The following is a 13,303-nucleotide window of genomic DNA, read 5'->3' on the forward strand; positions in this document are numbered from 1 at the left end:
TCTTTATTGCGATTGCAAAGAGCATGGGGGACAGCGGTGACCCTTGCCTTGTCCCTCTGCCCAGAGCAAAAGCATGCAACATCCTATCCGCCACTCTGTTTGCCTGGGGGGGCACGTATAGTAGCTTTACCCATGCAATGAACCAGTCCCCGAAGCCAAACTTATCTAGCGCCACCCACAAATACCTCCAGCTGACACTGTCAAATGCCTTATTGGCATCTAGGGATAGGAGAGCCCTGTGACCCCTGTTATCCGCCTTTCCATGCATGTTCATGAACAGCTTTCTAAGGTTTATGGCAGTAGACTTTTGTGGCAAAAAGCCAGCCTGATCTTGATGCATAATGGAGGATATTATCCCATTGACCCAAAGTGCCAAGACTTTGGCAAGGATCTTTACATCACTTTCAAGTAATGAAATGGGCCTATAGGAGCCCGGGTCAACTGGATCCTTCCCTGGCTTAAGCAGCAAGATCACATTTGCTCTGGTCATAGAGTCCGGTAATTTACCTTCTGTCAGACAGGCATTAAAGACCTTTAACAGTTGCGGCAGTATTTCTTCACCATATTGAGTATATGCCTCTATCGGGAGGCCATCCTCTCCTGGTGCCTTACAGGTAGGAAAAGAATAGGAAAAGGAAAAGAACATCTGCAGCTCCTCGAGAGTTATGGGAGTGTCTAATTGTCGTCTAGCCTCAGCAGACAGTGAGGGTAAATTAATGCTCGACATGTAGGTGGTCAGGTCTTCATCCGAGTAGGTCTCCCTTGACCTGTATAGGTCTGTATAAAAGGTGGCCAACTGGGATATAATGGCCTCGGGAGAGTTACCAATTTGCCATTAGTGGCACGTATAGCGCCAATGGCCGGTGTTTGCTGTTGGGACTTTGCAATCTTTGCTAGTAGGCGGCCCGTCATCTCCCCCTCCTCGTAGAACGCCAGTTTTGTGAAGAACCTCTTGCATTCCACAGTGGAGGATCTCAGGCGGTCCAGGGAATCCTGAGCCGACATCCATGCCTCCCTTGCAGAATCAGTAGGACTAGTCACATACGTTAGTTCTAGCTGTCTCACCAGGTAAGTAAAGTAAAACTTACACGAAAAATGTGAATCTATATTTCTAATAGAGCAAATAAGATAAACTTTACTGCAAAATTGTATTTCCTGTGATCATAAAGTGATGTGGGAGCATGCTGTTATATGTCAAATTGCACTGTAGATACCAAGCAGTTAGTAGGTACCTGGAAATAATTTGTATGCCCTAAACAAACTATTTACTAGTTTAAGCTAAGAATGTTCAGGTTTTTAACAGCTATGCAATATTTAATGTGTATTGATTAATGATAATTAAATGAAAGTTTAAACATAATTTTAGTTATAGATGGAGTCTGGACTGAGTCAGCCTCTGGCTTTTCTTTTACCCCAACAAAAAGACTTACTTACCAAAGTTCCTGACTCTGTTTCTGTCTACCTGAAGGTTTTGGGTGTATCTGCTCACCTTTGTGTGTTCTCTCTTTTCCCATTTCCCATAATGACTCCCAAATGATTTCCCAAAAAACACAATAGAGAGAATGGGAGCCCTCATAACAGCTACAGCTGGTACACAAATGTGGGAACTCAGATATTTCAACAATAGAGCGTATCACAGGATATCTATGAAATGTTTTTTTTTTTTGGTTCAACTCTTCAGTATCTAACAAAACTGAAAATATCAATTTTTGGTAGACTTTTTTAAATAATCACTAACTTAGGCTAAATCATGTAGACATTTTAGACCTTAGTCTACCCTTAGTGCAACCGGTATTGACCTTTTTGTATTTAGCATAAAATAAGAATGTTCCCACTGACCAAAATGTAATTCTATGTCATTAAAAATAGCTTTTTTTTTATCTTTTTCTACCCAGCTTTTTCTGTAGATCTGAAATACAACCATTTATATTTCTGAAAATAAAGCATCGGCTGCCCTCAACAAACAAAAAAAAAAAGCATAAGTGAAATGGTAACTATAAAGGGACATTTGGGTGAGATTTATGAAGGCTTTCTCAGTGAGGCTGCTTAACATGCATAAACAGTTGTGAGCAGTATACAACCATGTCCCTGGATGGTGAAACAGGACCCACATGCTGTGCATGGAAATTGCCCTTAACAACATTGGCTATTATCTCACTGATCGAAAGCCAAAGGTTACTTGTAATCCAATTTCAGGTTCTCATCATTTATAAAACTGGCACTTCTGCATAGAACTACTATGTTTGACAAATTTGGGATTTTGTCTTTGATGAACTGAGGTGTTATGTGTTAGTCAATAGTTTAGGTTGTATGCAAGCGTTTTTAAACAATAGAATGCAGGCAAAGTTTAAGCACAAGCACATTTAAGATTCATAGCGGAAAGCCAGTAATAATGTATTCAGAGCTCTGCAATCAATTCTGGCCCATAGCTTCTTAGAAACAGCTAAGAAATGCAGCCTGATTCTAAAATGTTTTTGATATTTTCCAACAGTTTAGCCTTGGGTGATATTGGTAATGCCTACACACTGATACTATGAAGTCTTTTAGTATACTTTTACTGCAAGGCATGTGGGAGGTTTTCAACAAAAAAATGTACAAAGGTATTAATGAGGTTTGGTTTACTCAAGGTTGTTTAGAGTCATTGTTTAAATTAACCTCAAGGTTACGCTACACAGAGATGTGCAAAGCAAGCAGCTGATAACAAAACCATAATGCTTATTTGGCGGAAAAAAAAATTAGAAAGACCACTTTTAGTCATATTCCAGGTTCTCAGTGTTTTTAGACTGATGAGAAGTAGTATGGGCACTTATATGTCATCTTTGTATGATATGTATGCATGATACTTAAGCCACAGCGTACATTTGCAGCCAGTTACAGCATAGGAGATGGCAGCAGCGAAGAGGAAGTGACAGATGCCAAAGGCCATGCCCATCCTAAATATGTTTTTTATACCCTTGGCCTTTAGATGTTACCAATTACATGCTACTTTCTATATGGTTCCTGCTCCTGTTATGATATACTCAGAAGCCTGCACACTATTATGGATGCCTTAAAGCGAGCTCCATGCAAAAGGAGAAGTTCTGCTTTAACCGGTTCCCGACCAGCGCACCACGATGTACGTCGACAGAATGGCACGGGCAGGCATATTGGCGTACATGTACGTCCAATCTTCAATGCCGCCCTGCCATCGGGAGCGCGCCGCCGGCGGCGCGCTCCCGCGCTGGTCGGGACCAGTGGACTCGATCGCCGCGGGCATACCTGTGATCGTCTCACGGGACGGCTGCATGGAAGAAATGCCGTGTAAACAGCATTTCTCCATTCTGTCTATAAACTAGTGACGCTGATCTCTGCTCCATGTGATTGGAGCAGAGATCAGTGTTCACTAAATGAAAGCCCAACCCCCCAACAGTTAGTAACACACCCCTAGGAACACTTAACCCCTACACTGCCACCCACTGGTTAACCCCTTCACTGCCAGTGTCATTTACACAGGAATCACTGCATTTATATAGCAGCGATTACTGTATAAATGACAATGGTCCCAAAAATGTGTCAAAAATGTCCGATGGGTCCCCTACAATGTCGCAGTCACAATAAAAATCGCTGATCTCCGCCATTACTAGTAAAAAAAAATAAAAAAAAAATTAATAATAAAAATGCTATAAAACTATCCCTATTTTGTAAACGTTATAACTTTTGCGCAAACCAATCAATAATCGCTTATTGCGATTTTTTTTACCAAAAATATGTAGAAGAATACGTATCGGCCTAAACTGAGGGAAAAAAATGTTTTTTTATATATTTTTGGGGGATATTTATTATAACAAAAAGTAAAAAATAATGTGTTTTTTTCAAAATTGTCGCTCTATTTTTGTTTATAGCGCAAAAAATAAAAACCGCAGGGGTGATCAAATACCACCAAAAGAAAGCTCTATTTGTGGGAAAAAAAAGGACATCAATTTTGTTTGGGAGTCATGTCGCACGATCGCGCAATTGTCAGTTAAAGCGACGCAAGTGCCGAATCGCAAAAAGTGGTCTGGTCTTTGACCAGCAAAATGGTCCGGTGTGTAAGTGGTTAAGGACTCGCCCCCTGCTTCTCTTGAAGAATTGGCACTTTTGAGGAGCGCACGGGGGCAGGTACCCAATTTTGACAGGTACTCGGTCCTACTTTCGCTTTGGTCGTCTAAGCGATCTGAAGCGTGAGCTCTCCTCCCTCACCCTGCAGTCTTCTGGGACATGTGACATGTACCAGAAGACTGCTTGACCATTCACGATGCACAACGCTGCTCGCACATGCACAGTGGGCACCTGGCTGTGAAGCCACAAGTTGTCACAGCCAGGTGCCCATAGTTAAAATGCCAACACAGAGGAAAGAAGCCTGCAGGTGAAACCAGATTGGATGAGCACACTCTTTTTTTTACAGGAGACTGGAACTCCTGTTTAACTTGTTAATACAGCACTCCATAGATACTCTCAGATTACAGGACACAGAAAAATGTTTGTCAGCCTGGTAAGCAGCCTGGTGAGCTTGCGATGCCTTTTTACTGCTTGGATTTGTATATTTAGGAATATATATTTGCTGCTAATCAGGAGGACTCTATCACCAAATTTGGGGCACTACACAACCATTAATTTAAAGACTTGTGCCTAGACACATCATACGTTCCCCATCTCTTGTTCCAATTGTATAAATTATTGGTTGTTTCACCGTTCCTCCATACATGTGGAAATAGGAGGAAGATCTGCAGTTGACCTTGTCTCTTCATGTAATCCAAGACAGACTCAATGATGTTGAGATCAGGGTTCTGTGGGGGCTAGTCCATCACTTCCAGGACTCCTTATTCTACTTTACGCTGAAGATAGTTCTTAATGACATTGGCTGTATGTTTAGGGTCATTGTCCAGCTGCAGACTAAATTTGGGGCAAATCACGTGCCTCCCAAGAGCAGAATTACAAAATTTTATGCCCTGGTATAGGATTCCGACCATAAGATCTTCCCGCGCACATGCAAACTTTGCTGGAGATGTGGCCAGGAAGAAGGTTCTTATTTAAATTTTTTCTGGAATTGTCCAAAAATCCACCCTTTCTGGGACCAAGTACGCCAGCTGATATTTAAAAAAATGTAAAACTCCTCATTGAACCTAGTTGTTATATTGACTACATTGTGACTCCTCATTTGTGTCTGAGTTGCCTTGTCATTGCTATTGATATCGTGCATGCAGTTTGTAAACCCTTGTCTGTTGCTAAATAAAGAATTTAGAAAAAACTTTTTTTCTTTAAGGGTCTCCATGTCTGATCTTGCCCCTAGGTATTCCTGTACCATGTAAATCAGACGCTGGCGATGGTTGCTGGAACCGATCAGACCTTCGGGCTGCAGACTAAGGAATTGTCTGAACGTATCGGTCAGACTGCCACTTTCTCCACACGTTGTCCAAGAGGATCAGAAAATTGTAACCTCCCAGGCTCTGCAAACAAATGCATTGCACAAACCTTTCTGCAAGGCCTCCCGAAGATGTTTCATCCTCTGCTCCCTCTGCAAAGGCTGGATACGTTCAGCAACCTTACCTTTGTAACGTGGATCAAGAAGGGTTGTCAGCCAGTAATGATCCCTCTCCTTGATACCATAAATCCGAGGGTCCTTTCGCAGGCTTTGCAGGATCAGGGAGGCCATACAGTGAAGGTTTGCTGAGGCATTCGATCTGGAGTCCTCTGGGCCACCTCCTCCCAGCCACATGCAAGTCCATGGGTTTCTGGGGAAACTGTCTGGATAAAGGAGGCCTTTAGAGGTAAGGAAGTTCTCCTCTTCCTCCCTCTGTTCTGCCTCAAGTGCCCTGACTCACCATCCTCGTGGCCTCCTCAAATGGTGATCGGACAGTGCATGCATCCTTGATCAGTAGCCACTGGCATGGCGAAAAAAAGCCAAGCTCCCCTGACCCTGTCCTGGTGACATACTCACACAGGTACTCATTGATGGCCCTCTGCTGCATGTGCAGCCACTGCAGCATTGCCAACGTTGAGTTCCACCTGGTGGGCATGTCACAAATGAGGCGGTTCTTGGGCAGGTTGCATTCCTTTTAAAGGTCAGCCAGCCGAGCACTGGCATTATATGACTGGCAGAAATGCCCACAGACTTTCCTGGCCTGCCTCAGGAGATCCTGTAAGCCTGGGTACCTGCATTAGAACCGATGTACCACCAAATTAAGGATGAGAGCCAGGGAACATGGGTCAAGTGTTTTTGTTGCAGTGCAGAGATGAGGTTGGTGCCATTGTCGCAAACTACCATTCCTGGATGAAGCTGGCATGGCATGAACCACCTCTGAGTCTCCCCCTGCAGAGCTGACAAAATCTCTGCCCCAGTGTGGTTCCTCTCCCCTAAGCAGACCAACTCAAGCACCACATGGCATCTTTTTGCCTGAGTGCTTGTGTAGCCCCTTGAATGCCTACGGAGCACCGCTAGTTCCGAGGAGAAATCTGCAGAGGAAAAAGCCATAGGGCAGTGGTCATCAACCCTCTCTTCAGGGCCCACTAACAGGCCATGTTTTATGTATTACCTTGGGGAGATGCAGACTAGAATACTGCAATCACTGTGCAGAAAATTATAACACCTGTGATGTATTTCAATTATCTTGCAAACCTGGCCTGTTAGTGGGCCCTGAGGACAGGGTTGATGACCACTGCCATAGAGGAAGAAGAAGAGGAGGGGGTGGAGGAGAGAGATGTGGCAGAATCACCACTACTAGCATTTTGGAGGCGTGGTGGAGGAACAAGCTCCAACAATACTACCAGCTGCCAACAGTTACCCAGTGTGCCGTGAAAGAACGGTAACATCCCTGGCCATGCCTGCTGGACTATGAATCAGCGGTAATATGCACCGTACCACTGACTGCCCTGTCCAACGAGGCAAAGACATTGCTTTTCACATGCCGGTAGAGAGCCGGAATGGCCTTCCGTGAAAAGAAATGGCATTTGGGAACCTGCCACTGAGGTACCACACATTCCACAAATTCACGAAAAGGGGCAGAGTCTACCAGCTGAAAAGGCAGCAGTTGGAGTGCTAGCAATTTAGCCAAGCTAGCATTCAGCCGCTGAGCATATGGATGGCTTTCGACGGTTTAGAAACTGGGGTAGGGAAATTTGCCTGCTACAATCGGATGTTGGTGTAGCGATAGCAGATTGCCCTCAAGTACTTGGCACATCTAATTCTACATCTTCATTCCTCCCAGGGTAGGTTTCTGAGAGGACTGAAGGTATAGTGACGTTGGAGATCCCAGCTGATGAGGAGCAAGGAGAGGTCCGCCTTGTTCTTTGGTGTGGGTCTTTTAAGTACTGTTGCCATTGGACTGCATGGGAGGTCGACATATATCTGGTCAAGCATGTGGTGCCCAGGCGGCTGCTGTTTTGTCCATGCTTGATACGCTTCAGACATATGTTGCAAACAGCAACGGTGTGATCTGTTGCACATGTATCAAAAAAGGCCCACACCAAAGAACTTTTTAAAATACACAGGTAGTCAGCAGCGCCTTGCACTTGCGGAGCTCTGCGCAGTGATGCAGTTGGGTGGCTGCCCCCTGGAGGGCATCCTGCCTTGTTGGAGATGTGCCTCCTCCTCTTTCTCCTCTTTCTTCTCCTCCTCTCTTCTATCAGGCACCCACGTAGAGTCAGTGACCTCATCACCCCCTCCCTCCTCGTCACTGGAGCAAACCTGGCAGTATGTGGTAGCTGGGGGAACATGACTGCCAGTTTCTTCTCCTTCTTGGACACCCCCTCTCTCTGGGCTGCCTGGGCTGGCATGTTACTGCCTTCTTCAACTTGGGTACCATCATCGGAGCCTTCAAAATGCTGCGCATCCTCCTGCAGCATGTACCCGACACTGTGGTCGAACAGTTCAGGGGTCTCCTCCGTGCATGATGGTGGGGCTAGGGAAGAAGTGACCTGTGACATTGAGTCGATGGAATAGGCCGCTTTGGTAGCTGCATTGGCAGGCAAACTACTCTGAGCCTGGGTGACAGAGGATGAGGAGGATGAGGACGGCTTAGTTATCCACTCTACCAACTCTTCTGCATGTTGTGGATCAACACAGCCAGCTGCCAAAAAAAAAGACACGCGTGCCCCACAGCCACGTGCTGAGGATGCACCGTGTCCACAACCAGCACTGTTGGCTGTAGACACAGAGCCTGCTTGCCCTCTTTTAGTGGTCTGTGAGTGTCTGCCTCTCCTTGGTGGCCTTCCAGACACGCTGTAAAATGTTATTAGCAAAACACCGCCTGTAATTTACTAGAAAATGTACACCAGGAATGGCCTGCAGTCAGATATAGGCTTGGCTAGACTATAATGCAGTGGGTAAATATATTTAATGCACTGCAGATCACTGAATCACCTGCCTGAAAGTGTATTTGAAAAACGTACAACAGGAATGGCATGCTGTCAGGAAAGCCTTTCCAGCAAACTTCCAAGCAATCTGGGGGTCACAATGTCTGTGCACAAGAGAACTGTTTGGCGCATGCACATGTACAATAGCTCAATTAACGGTGCACGGGCGCCCGCTGGGGCGCACCCGGAAGCACGCGCGCACCCGCTGTGACTGCACTTGGTGACAACATGCGCTATTTAAAGGGGACTCATGCCTTGCTGTCTTGCTGCCCAATCAACAGCGTTTCCTGCGACCCCTGCTATCTGTTACCTGATTTACCTTATCCGTATCTGACTTGGCTTGTTCTGCTCACTGCCCACCACGATCCCGGCTTGGACTTTGACTATTCTTTGAATTTCGCTTTGGTACCTGATCTGCAAGCCTGTGTTTGACTCTGGCTGTCTTCTCTACCCAGTATCCTGCCTGTTGTCCGTATCCTGCTGCTGGACTACAGGACACCTCCCTGCTGTCCGCTGTATCCTGCCTGCTGTCTGCACCCTGCTGCTAGACTACAAGACACCTTCCTGCTGTCCGCTGTATCCTGCCTGCTGTCTGCACCCTGCTGCTGGACTACAAGACACCTTCCTGCTGTCTGCTGTATCCTGCCTGCTGTCTGCATCCTGCTGCTGGACTACAAGACACGTCCATGCTGTCTACTGTACCCTGCCTGCTGTCTGTATTCCGCTGCTGGCCTACAGGACACCTCCCTGCTATCTACGGTATCCTGCCCTCTACACCAGCTACCCAGTCAGGCACTTGTGCCCCTTTGTACTCTCGAGCCCCTGTCACCTCTAACAGGGGTTCCCAAGTCAGAGGTATACGAGGGGCCGCTCCCTGCATCCCGGGCTCTGCCTTAAGGTACGTGACACCTGCAGTCAGATATAGGCTTGGCTAGACTGGAATGCAGTGGATATATATGTAGGAGACTGTATATATATTTAATGCACTGCAGATCACTGAATCACCTGCCGGCCTGCCTGAAAGTGTATTTGAAAACATACAACAGGAATGGCCTGCAGTCAGATATAGGCTTGGCTAGACTGGAATGCAGTGGATATATATATATGTAGGAGACTGTATATATATTTAATGCACTGCAGATCACTGAATCACCTGCCTGCCTGAAAGTGTATTTGAAAACATACAACAGGAATGGCCTGCAGTCAGATATAGGCTTGGCTAGACTGGAATGCAGTGGATATATATATATGTAGGAGACTGTATATATATTTAATGCACAGCAGATCACTGAATCACCTGCCTGCCTGCAAGCGTATTTGCAAATGTACACCAGGAATGGCCTGCAGTCAGATATAGGCTTGGCTAGACTGGAATGCAGTGGATATATATATATAGGAGACTGTATATATATTTAATGCACTGCAGATCACTGAATCACCTGCCTACCTGAAAGTGTATTTGAAAACATACAACAGGAATGGCTTGCAGTCAGATATAGGCTTGGCTAGACTGGACTGCAGTGGATATATATATGTAGGAGACTGTATATATATTTAATGCACTGCAGATCACTGAATCACCTGCCAGCCTGCAAGTGTATTTGAAAACGTACAACAGGAATGGCCTGCAGTCACATATAGGCTTGGCTAGACTGGAATGCAGTGGATATGTATGTAGGAGACTGTATATATATTTAATGCACTGCAGATCACTGAATCACCTGCCTGCCTGCCTGAAAGTGTATTTGAAAATGTACAACAGGTATGGCCTGCAGTCAGATATAGGCTTGGCTAGAGTAGAATGCAGTGGCTATATATATGTAGGAGACTTGTAAGAGAAATAGCCGTGTGGGCAATTCCACCAGTAACCATCATGGTTGCGACAGATGAGTTTCTGTGCACTTGCACGCATACAGATGCATGAGAGCCAGGTCACGGCAGTCTGCGCGCGCTTATGCGTGCACCGGTGCGCGCACGCCATGACATTGTAGGCACACCCCCAGCCTATTTAAACCCGCCACTGACACTTGCAGTTTGCTGGATTATCAACAGCTACCTGTGTTCCTGTGCCTTGTATTCTCTGAAGACCCCTGGCTTGACCTCTGTTTGGCTTGACCTGTGATCCTGTCTGTCTCCTCGCTCTGACCCTGGCTTGCTGACTACTCATCGATCCTCTGCCCTCTGTGTATGACCCGGCTTGTTCCTATACTTCTCTCTGACTGTCTTCTGGTATCTGACCCTGGCCTGGCTGCCGACCCTGTTCCTGGTTTACCCTGTTGTTCCCGATTCAAGACTTCTCCCTGGTTCCCCACATTGCTACCCAGCGCACTCCAGCCACCTACAGCCAACCAGCCAGCCTGCAGCATTCCTGGCAACCCATGCACCTTTGGGCACCACTTCCCCTCTATCACTCCCAGGGGAGCGCTGCACTCAGCCGCAAAGGAACGCCTTCTCAGAAACCCAGCCTCACACCAGAGACTTGACAGTATAATCCAGCCATGACTGAGGCTGACAGAGGTGCGTCTCCGTTGGAGGCTTTGAGTCAGCAAGCCACTATTCTGACCCAAGCAATTCAGAAGTTACAGGAAGGCTATCTCCAACTATAGAATAAGCTACAACACCTGTCAGAGTCATCTGCTCCTGTGAACCCAATTCCAGCTTCTATCAGCTCCACAGTATCTACTCAAGAACAATCCTCTGCTATTTCCTTGATGATGTTTCCTCCTCCAGAACCCCGAGTTCCTGAGCGATTCTCCAGAGACCGGAAAAAGTTCAGGTCCTGAAGGCTATGGCACAATTGTATGAAGATCCCCAGCGTACAGCCACCGCCGAGATTCCATTTGGACATATATTCCCCCTCTGTGAAGTAGAATTAGGAACACTAGAACAATATTTGGACGAAAATCTGGCAAAAGGCTTCATCCGTCTTTCCTCCTCACCTGCCGGTGATGGCATTTTCTTTGTCGAAAAAAAAGACAAGACTTTAAGACCATGTGTGGACTATAGGTAACTAAATAAGATCACCATAAAGAACCGTTATCCACTTCCACTGGTCCCTGAATTCTTTCAGAGATTTCGTTCAGCCCAAGTATTCACCAAGCTCGACCTCCGGAGTGCCTACAACTGTTCTCATCCGTGAGGGGGATGAATGGAAAACAGCATTCAGAATGAGGTTTGGACTCTTTGAGTATCTGGTGATGCCTTTTGGGCTCTGTAACGCTCCGGCAACGTTCCAGCACTTCGTAAATAACATCTTTTGAGAATACCTGGACTACTTTGTCATCATCTATCTGGATGACATCCTCATATTCTCAGCCACCTTGGAGCTCCACCGGACTCATGTAATAACAGTATTACTCACACTAAGGAAACATGGACTTTATGCAAAAGCGGAGAAGTGTGACATGTCCTTGATGACGCCCTGGGGGAGGTGTGAAACGCGTCAATGTATTTCCGGGGTTGAGAACCAGTTTCTAGCAATGCTTCTCTTCAAAAGAAACATTAGACACAGTTTATTAAAGTGCATCTATAGACAACAGATTTCTTTAAGTTTGAATAGAGCAGGGAAGGATTAAATCTGGTTTGTGTCTCCACTGGGGAGATTCACCCTTTGTTTTTTGTGTTGATCATTTTCACTGGGTCAAAATGTTAGGGGAAATACAACATTTAGAGTTGTCACTAGAAGAAAAAGTGATGAAAAATCTTTTAACGAGGACACTTGTTCCAGGGAAAGTGTCCAATTAGAAAATGACCTTCATTTTAAAGAATTTTTTTCTCATATACAGTTACAAAAGAATACAATGGTTGCCAACTAAGTGCAGCATTAATAAAAACCTTTAATGATTCAAAATAGAAAGCCAAATGCAAACTTACATCTAGTAGGAGTATGATATGCTTATCTGTAATCATAAAGGAGATACTGAGGCCAGTCCACCTGGGGAGTCTGCTTCAGCTGCAGCCGGAAGTGTGGCAACAGACCCTCCCTCGTTGTGACATCACTTCCACTTCCGCATTCCACAGTGATTTCCCTCCCTTCCCGGATCGGCAGAACATGGTTCCCTGCCTCCTTACCACACTGCCACCTGAAGCTGATGCAGACTCCCCAGGGGGACTATCCTCAGTATTTACTTTATGTTTACAAATAAGCATATTATACTTTAAATGTGAGTTTGAATTTGACTTACTATTTTGAGTCAATAAAGATTTTTATTAATGCTGCACTCAGTTAGCGCCCCCTTTGTGTTCTTTTTGTTGCCTTATAGAGATATGTTCATGTCCCTGTTGGAACTGCCTATCCGAGTGCATACCTTGCCGATACACATGGAATCTTGTGGGCTTTTGTAAGATTTTTTTTTGGACTCTCATGAGTAATCTATACCTACTGGTGGAAGTTTTATTTCCCTACCATTCTATGCCCTACTACGGATAATTTTTTTTTTTTTTTGCATCCCTTGGATAGAAAGCAAGAAGAAACCTCCTCAAAATGTCACAGCTAGCAAAAAATACATTGGCAATAGCTTTCAAGCTTTCTTACGCTATACAAAACTAAAAAGAAACATTTTAGCTATACATACTCTTTAGGCTATAAAAGATCATTACTGCCCATACAAACTTTTATTTTCTGCAATGAAAGCCAATAGGAGCTGTAAATAACAGTCACATGGCTGAGAATAAGGAACAGTGTGACAAATAACACATGCATTACAGCTTAGTAAATTGAGCCTATAGGATCTTGGACTTTATAATAAAAACAATCTGTTTTTCCTTCTTAGTCCAACAGAGCCTGCAATCGGATAGCTTGCAGGAAAAATAGGAACAAAAAGGAAAAGGAATCCATTTACAAATGATCCCTCACTTTGGACAGACTATTAATTGTTATGCGAGCCTGAAGAAAAGAAGACAATGACCATTGCCTTGCACCAGGCTGTTTGTC

The sequence above is a fragment of the Lithobates pipiens genome, unplaced genomic scaffold (assembly GCF_037356315.1).
Source record: "Lithobates pipiens isolate NorthernLeopardFrog02 unplaced genomic scaffold, aLitPip1_a1.2 Scaffold_8, whole genome shotgun sequence".
Taxonomy (NCBI): Eukaryota; Metazoa; Chordata; class Amphibia; order Anura; family Ranidae; genus Lithobates; species Lithobates pipiens.